This window comes from Varroa destructor, unplaced genomic scaffold (genome assembly GCF_002443255.2).
Source record: "Varroa destructor unplaced genomic scaffold, Vdes_3.0 BEIS01000001.1, whole genome shotgun sequence".
Classification (NCBI taxonomy): domain Eukaryota; kingdom Metazoa; phylum Arthropoda; class Arachnida; order Mesostigmata; family Varroidae; genus Varroa; species Varroa destructor.
In genome coordinates this window covers 27,187,164-27,196,016 of record NW_019211454.1, presented here as the reverse complement: position 1 = coordinate 27,196,016, position 8,853 = coordinate 27,187,164, and the positions used below count along the sequence as shown (strand labels likewise).

The 8,853-nt window shown below is 41.0% G+C and overlaps 1 long non-coding RNA gene across 4 annotated transcripts; it reads left to right on the top strand.

Annotated features, from left to right (window-relative positions):
* Nucleotides 1-623: 623 nt before the first annotated feature.
* LOC147758455 (uncharacterized) lies at nucleotides 624-7,748 on the top strand. 4 transcript variants are annotated; one of them, XR_015318395.1, is made up of 5 exons: nucleotides 629-820; nucleotides 2,029-3,948; nucleotides 4,211-4,322; nucleotides 4,499-4,948; nucleotides 5,845-7,748. It is a non-coding gene; the product is annotated as an uncharacterized LOC147758455 (long non-coding RNA). The 4 variants fall into 4 exon arrangements; XR_015318393.1 differs by having other exon boundaries at nucleotides 624-820; nucleotides 4,211-4,366; nucleotides 4,499-7,748; XR_015318392.1 differs by having other exon boundaries at nucleotides 625-820; nucleotides 4,499-7,748.
* Nucleotides 7,749-8,853: the final 1,105 nt, after the last annotated feature.

Genomic DNA, 8,853 nt, shown 5'->3' with positions numbered 1-8,853 from the left:
AGTGATTGTTATCGCACATCGTAGCACTACTTTTCCTATACCTGCCATTTTATGTGATCTTAAAAATACTTGCTGAGATCAGCAGTCCAGGCAACTTCTTTGAAACGTGAAGCGTTTTGTATTTATCTAGCGATAGGCATTGCGTCTCACCAGAAAGCATAGATGCATCTTCATTTATTGTTTAAGTTAAAAAGAAAAATATTGGTAATGTTATAGTGTTTCTTTCTGAAGCACAAAATTATTTCTGATCGATGTACAAATCCACGAGGTCCAGATCTGGGACTAGATCTCAATTATAGTGACGAAAATAGCAGTAGCCCTGCGGTTTACTGCTGGTCCCTGCTATAGGCTCGAGTACTTCCTTTATTTCTCAGATATTTGCCTCTAATAATCATCATAAACATGGCTAAGGCCTTTCTTGTTTTTCTGCTTGTGAGTCATGCAACAATATGAATATATGCACAGCTATAGAGATGGTCCGCTAGCTGCTTTTCTATGGTAGTCAGTGCAAGGCATCTAGATCCGCGCTTTCATGTCACTGTTCGTAGAGACTTGCAGACACACAAGAAAGGGTTTTCTGTTCTAAACAGGAATATGCATCATACAGGACATCATCGTGAACAGGCAGACGAACAACCTGCCACGACACCTGGCAGCTATCATAGCCAGATGTTTTGTTTGCGTTAGTGTCGCTGCTGTTGTTGTTGTTGTTGTTGCTACCGCTGCTTGAAAATACCGCTGTGAAGGCGTGAAGGATAGTAAGACGGCTTTTTTGACGCGGTGTGAGCACATTATCCAGTCAATGCACAACTGTGTGCAGGTACAGTCCCTGTAAAATACGAAGGATTAGAGTTCCAGAAACGAAAACCTGAGTTCTAGCGAAAAGCAATGTATCGACAACTGTGCAGGAAACGTTCCGTCGTTTGTTTTTGGCGCTAAGTGGCATCAGTAGACATTGGCTAGCTGTCCCTCCAGCTCTCTTACTATTTACGTCCATCGTGCACATACGTATGTAGCCCCATCAATGCTACTCAACGCCCGCTCAGCGAGTCGACTGGTCGTTCGGCCGTTGGCCTGGTTAGGCGAAGTGATTAATTCAACAAACCTAGCATAGAGCCGAGTTCGTCGAAACTTGGCTTTCAGGAACGGCGTAAGGAGAGAAGGGACTTCAGCGTTTGCTCAGTCATTCCGTTTCTTCATTCTAGCCCTCAGGCGGCTGCGGCTAACGGCTACCTATGCAACCACTAGGCAGGACTCCTGTAGATACCCGCCCCAAACGCCTCTTCTTTAATTCACCCAGGCGTACATACGGCGGCCAAACGGGCAGTAGTGGCCATCTGGGAGAAATCGTTTATGAGAAAAGAAGATTATGCGTTTGTGCCTATTCAATTTAGCTTAGCTCTTTCTAGAGACAAATGCCCCCGGGAGAAAGTCTCAAACCAAAAAATTTTTTTTTTTTGGATATCTCTAGGCAAGAGAAATCGTCTTGTTTTATTTAGGGCTAGTTTAAAATTTGGATTTGAATTGCTACTTGAATTAATGTTAATTTCCCTAAATTACTTTTACAAAATAGGAAACATTCTATTTGAAAGTATTTAATCCGTTGATGAAACAGTACACGATATATTACCTGAAAAATGGATACTGTGCTAGATAAGTACACACTGATCAATAGAAAACAATGGGCAGTCATTCGCCTAGGATAAATTCTGAAACATAATCCAGCAGTCAGTGCCCTTATCCATTTCAAATTGGCGTCAAATATAAAACAGTGGAACAGAATTTATAAATTTTATTTTTTTCTTGTTTCTATACGTCGGTACAATAACTGTGCTATACATTATTGAACTAGGCGAGGTTCATCAAAAATCTGAACGGTGATAATAGACAGCTGCCATAGTTACTTCATAATTCGACTTGAGTTACTACTCTACATTGCAGTTTGATTGTTGAATTTAGTAGATATTTTCTCGACCCAGCTGCTGTTTAAAATTTTCAAACTTTAACTTCCGTCACTCTCCGTTGCAGCGCTTTATGTGGTGAATGGGAACTGAGGAATAGTAGGGGAAAGAGTTTGGAAAAAATGTCACCGGAAATTCGTCTCGTTTAGCAATAGCATTGTTGGTCCGTTGATGGAAGAAAACGTATCAAAAAAGAACGTGAGGAAAGTATCTCTTCATAAATATGCTATGTTGGTTGTATGCAGCCATAGTTGTAGTGGTAGGCGTTCTTTGTTCGTCGCTCTTTGAACCTCGGGCACTGTCCGTAAGATATCGTACGCAGATTGGGAAGATCTATATATATATATATATATTAGAGAGTCCAGCTGCTGGAATATTTGAAAAATATGGGGAACACGTGCCCGTGTACGCCTGTACTTAGAGTAACTCACTAAGTGTCAACGAATCCTAATTTAGCAATTTGATCGCTTCTAACTTTATTTTTTGGGTTTCTAAATTACCTATTGTAGCATTCTAGGCAATCGATTGCAGTTGATCTGTGAAATTAGACGATAATTAGTGATCGTCATAATATGAATTAATGCAAAAATGCGCTTGAATCAAAGGCAATCTTTCTATTTAGACGCTACTAATTGTGGGTCATTTGGAACTTTATTGCAAGGGAATCAGATGAAAAAGGCTTGTAGTGTTTCATAAGAGGTTTCTTAAGATCTGTGTTAAAGCCATTCAAAACTGAACAGGTTTGAACGGCTGTGCTACGAGGTGAAACAACCTCAAAAGTACTTCTTTCATGCTGACGATCATTTATTGCTACATAATAATTGCTCATCTGCTTCAGTAATTGGTATACTTCGAATAAGATGCATAAGACATAGCTACTAATAGGCACGTGCGTTATCTAAAATGGCTCGGTGTATTTTATTTATAGGACACGTTTGCGAATTTCGAATTATTCATGCCTAAACACAATGAGGATTCTGCTAGGTAATATGCCAACACAAATAGTAATTTTTTCCAACATAGAATTGTTTATTGACCTCTTTTTTTTTTTTCTTAAAGAATAGAAACTTCACTCTTTAAACACACACAGTATCTGAAGTAAGATGGAAGCCACTTTGGCGAACAAATATTCATTTCCAATTCCTGATGTTACATAGAGAGTACCGAAGTTACGTTGAATTGTACATACACGCATATTCAGCTTTGTCACGCGGCTGTCAACGGCCTACAAATATACCATACATATAAAAGCTCTATGCACACATCATATTATATCGAAATAAACTTGTGTTCACATTCTCATGTAAAATGTGTGTTTGACCGTTATCGGTCCAGGTGAAGATTATGAAGTTCACGGTTTATGTCAGTTCTGGTCGTTGTACGGCTTTCGCATTATCTAGAACATTCACTAATATAGAAGATCCACAATACGAATCAGGCTAGGCAGATTGAAGAATTATTAGAAGATGCAGCAAAAGCCATTTCTGGTGATCAATGATTTTTTATGCAGATATTGTAGGCTGTTTTCAAGATGAGCCTATGAAAGAAGCGCGATAAGAACCAATCGCCTATTGGATCAACCATGTAGACTATAAGAGGTTTTTTTTTTTTAGCTTTTTAGGAACTTTTGTAAGACTGATTTTGTCCCAATTTGTACCGGATACTCTCTATATGTGGAAGAGAACAAGCCTTATTATTGATTAAAGGATGAAGGGCTTGAATGGGGATAATATGTTTTGAACTTTTGGAAAATCCTTTTAGCGGTCCGACGACGGTCTGCTATGCTGGATGGGTACGCGGCCGTTAAATCGATTCTGCGAAAACGTAGAAGTGAACCAGGAATTAATTCTTGCCACAGTGAGCACATCGTGGCTCCTTGAGCTGCTTGCCAGCCAACTGAGCTTCCACCGCTGCCGCGTTCCACGGCTGGTTTGAGAAGCCGGATCGGGATGTAGCTTTTCAGTGCGTGCTACGAATCAACCTAACGGTAAGTAACAGGTCACCCTAAAGCGATTTGTCGCGCTGCAACGACAGGGAGTATAAAAATGACGAAGCATCTTTCCTCTTATCAGCGCAACTGGGAGAAAGTAGAGAACGGTAAGTACGAAAAAGACAGATGAGAACGATACCTGGAACGACAGGTAGCGACAAGGTAAAGTGTTTAAAGCTATTTTATTCCGTTTTATCTTTCTGTTTGATGTCATGCCTTTCGTTGTGGACGAACGAATATGTCCTTGACTGCTAACCAGGTATCACTGAGTGCTAAAGAAAATGTCTTAACAAATCGGATCCACCCACTGTTCACTCGAGAACCACGATTGTCAGCTTGACATATGATTGTTCCACTTTGAGCATGACACGGTACGTGTGAGGCAGAAAACATTTGATGACTTCGATCTCCAGAGGTAATGATCCAAACATATATAAAAGCGTACGCATTTAGTCAAATCAGTGGCTCGCTTTGCATACTGTGTGATTGTTACTATTATCTAAAAAATAACGAAACTCAAGAGTATCGTTTGTTTGTTTGTTTGCAGATACTTCACTGCTCATCCGCCGTTGTCAGCAATCATGTCTCGCTGTCAGTAGAAGACTTCCTTCCATTATATTACGTCTTACAGCTTCGTTTTGCCCATGTTCGAGAAACAGCATTGTGTTCTAAATGTTTGTGTAGATGCGCATGCACCGTGTCGTCGCTATGCTTGGATGTCCGTCATAGAAGTATGTTTATATGGCGACAGCAGAAGCACCTAGCAGATAGATGGCTGGGGATAAGTTCACCAAGACATGTGTCGCGTTCCCTTGAGATTCGAAGGCGAATCCCCCTAGTTCACCTCCCTATTCGATGCCATCCTATCTCTCAACTATGTTGTGCTCTTGGATCAGCGCACAACTTCAACATTGTCAGTATACAACGTTTTTTTTAACTTCTAAAGAGATGTTGGTGACGGGTCAGTTGTTGGCGATGTGAATCTGTGAGTGCACGGGTGAGTGTCCGCATTTCTATAACCTTTGCATCAGCCAGTGAGCGTGTGCGGAGTAGCATCTCTTTTCCGCGAGGCTGTATTTGGTTTTTTGCGCTTTCGCAAGCCTGCCGTGCCGCATCTATATGTGAAAATGTGTTCCCAAGCGGACGGTATCGAATAGCGTTACATTCAGCGCCAAGACGAGGGGCTAAAAAAGCGACGTAACACATAGACGCGGATGGTTGTTCGTGCACAACACTGGCAGGAATTGCTGTGTCAAGCAGAAATTTTCGTGTATGCCCATAGCTGCACCGGGCAGAACTATGCACTAATGCTAATGCGTCTTTGACCAGAATCCTAAGCGTTTGGAGGGCAAAGTTTGCTGTTAGCTCAGTGTTCTTCCTACTTCGTACTGATCCCTTTAATATTTTTCTAAAAGTGACGAGATTTACGATTCAATTTTTTTTTTTAAATGACAGTCTCTCAAATCTTCTAGAAAGCTTAGAAAGTTTATAAGGCTTCAATCTCAAGGTAAACTCATTATTTGTAAATGAAGCGTAGCCACTCTGCGCCAAGGCACTTCTTGGGGAAAGCTGAACAACAGACTAGGTTACTTTCCATTCTTACCGAAAACTCCGATTAAGTGTTTTCATCTTCTGAAACTTCTCTAAAATATCATAATTACCATCTTGAGCTGATGTATGCTTACGTTGCTTGTTTTCTGAGTGGCGACACTTAGGATGGAAAAACGAAGAGGTTTTTGTAAATACCAGTTAAAGGTGAATATTGAAAGATATAAACGTTTATCAAACATTTGTCGGCGGACGTAATTTGAAAACGTGCCAGTGAAACAGGCGCAAAAAAGAGAACTGATAATATAACGAAAGCTCCTGTCTTTTGCTGATTTCCTTGGCAAGGTTGCGCTATGCCATCGGCAAACGCCTATCTAAACTTCTACTGCTACTGGAACAGACAAGAATGAATCACGGCGAACGTCGTTGCCTGCATTCATCGTCTTGCCCTTCGTTTTGGAATCGGCAACGCTGATGCGCACACATCGATAGAAATCCGGAGAGAGGATTCTGAGACGTAAGTCTTTACAAGTGAAATCTGATCCTTCTGCGTGACAGGACAGAGGTCTGTATGCTAAGCTACGGCTTCGATCGTTGTTGCCAACATCGTTCCCAGGGGCTGTGCGTCGTCCACGAGAGGGCGCTACACGCTGAGATTTCGCAAATCTCGCTGCGTATAGAGTCAACAACAACAACAACAACAACAACAACAGCAGCAGCAGCAGAAGCTGCAGCGAGATAAACAAACTTTCCACTTTAACCCGTCGTCTTGGCGGGTCGGCAGGCATCTGATTTTGTTCAGCTTTGTTCAGATTTTGAACGCCGGTCTCTGCAAATCTCTAGGAGCGATTAGATATTGAGTGGATGCAATGGTTCTGTTAGACTGACTAGGCAGTCGTAAAGCCCTTGACAGCGCCTCTAACGAACAAAATGTTTACTTCACTCGTTTATCTTAAACATTTAGTAGCAACATTCAAATTAGTCCAAGCTCTTGTCGCAACTGAATCTCATCAAATGCGAGCCAATAGGAGCTACTTGCGACGTTGAGGGCATTCACGGAGCGTGTTGTTTGCCCCGAAATGACGACAAATTGATATAGTTATTCCTGATTATTAACTATTTCCGAAAATAATGCGAATAAAGCTTCGAGGCAATCGTGATGTAATCATAATCGTTCGAGAGTGTTCCCAGCGACTCCTAGAACGCTGCGTTTCGAACGCGCTATGTGGCATAAATTCAACGTGAATACACGAGAGTAAATCCTCTATTGGCAGGATCTTTTACTGCCGAAAGCAGCGAAATGAGTGCGTGCGTCTCTCGCGTTACAGTCGTCGCCCAATAAGAATTTCAATGGCCAGCCACTTTCGACAGAACAGTAAATGTGCAGTGACGTTATGAAGTGTTAGCTTTCTTATAAAACCTTTCAAACAAATTCAGGTTTTAGGCTTTGGAACGCATTGGCGTTCTGTGTCAATGGCGTTAAATGATCAGTGTTTTAGTGTAATTGTATTTTACTGACGTCTAGTGATAATAACAGTGTCATGTTAGCGCTAAGGAATACAGAATAGAGCGTCTCCTAAGGTAGTTAAAATAAACAGTTCGGAGGGGCAGGCAGTAGTCCAGTTTCTACAACGTTTTTCTATTGCAAAACGGCATGTCGGGTTAACACATCGGAAGTTAACGTTCGGTCTAATAAACACATACTAAATGCATTGAGATGTATCAACGCGTATATTGATTTATAATGTATAATATAGTATGTGACGTTCGAGGAAGTTGTTACGCTTTCAAAGGTTATGGCATTCATATACGGTATAATAACATTTAAAGAGCCTGTAGGATTTGAACGACTTTGGCCGGTGCAAACGCTACTCGATGGTGGCGTCTGTGAAACATACTATCTGCGAGTACACCTGGCACTCGAATACGATTCGAAGCAGTTCCCGTGGGCCTTCACAGATCCTCTGAGAAGTTACCTTCGATGAGGAATTTTCAAAGGAAACTAAGTTATTTCCCGCAAGCACTCATCCGCTGTACCCTGTTGTATCGCCATATTCGCGTGCCTTTCTCATTATCACCCTGAGAACGGTCCCTCCCCAAGTGCATTTCTGAAATTTCACTATGTGTATTCCGAAAGATTCTTAGAAATCTTTCGGAACGAGCTTCCCGACAGAGTTTCTATTAAAAGGGCTGACTGCTGTAAAAGATTCAAATAAATGAAGGGAATTATGGTGGTAACCATCATACAAGATTATCGTGTCACTTCTTACAACTACTCACTGAACTATTACTTTGGATAACATGTGTACTCTTTTGGATATTAGCACGAAATATGAAGTGGCGCTCACTATCGATCGCATTTGTTAATAGACAAAAAATAGAAACAACATTCGATAAAAACTATGTATGCGAGAGTTTTTCATTTCATCAAGGATGCTAACACTGACACAGCACCCTTTCGAGATCATTGTCATAGTAACTCAAAAATCTTTCGGTGAGTACAAGTCTTTGAGTAGCCGTCTGAGCGTAGATCGTGATCACACGTTACGGAAGTGTAGTCGTCGCAAAGAAACATAGAACTCACTTCTATAAAACTCGAAAGAAAACTTTATGTATTTTCATAAGAGCTAATCTACTGATTAGTTTGTATCATATATTGCAGTCGATGAATGCATCATTTAGCACAAATCAGTAACGTTCTGTACACAGAGACCTTTACCATCTATAACTGGAATTCGCATCAAGTGAGAATCTAAATAACGTTTTATCTAAAACAATAGCGGCAGACACAGCCCTTCTTTAAATCTACTTTATTATCTATTTGACACTTTTATTCCGTTTTTTTACACAAAATAAATTCAGATAAAACAACTATGCTACTGCTAGGGTCGTACTATCTAAGCGGATCTTTAATATTAAATGCTAATAAACAATTATTAATAAATATGCGTGAAGACGCATCAAAGGTTGCAGAGAGTAAAAAAGGAAGACCAACCCCGTTAACTCGTGGGTATCTCACATTTCCACATATAAAAAGGAAAAATGAGCAGAGTGGAAGAACACCAAAAGAGTTTCTATGAAGTATTTTTAACTTATGTAGGTTCTCCACGTGATCTTCGAACCTTAGATTGACGCCATCCGTTTCCTTTCTTCTCGTTTCAAGAAATTTCTGTTTTCCTCACGGATTGAAGCGACAGACCACATTCGATAGACCAAATGCTCTAGTCCACAATCTACTAAACTCCTAGCTAGATGGCTTCCTGCCCTAGAAGAGAGCTCCGACGGTCGTTCCAATTGCATGGCGGTGTTTCCCATGCTGCGAAGTTTCCCGCTCCACCATCGCCGAGTTTCCCT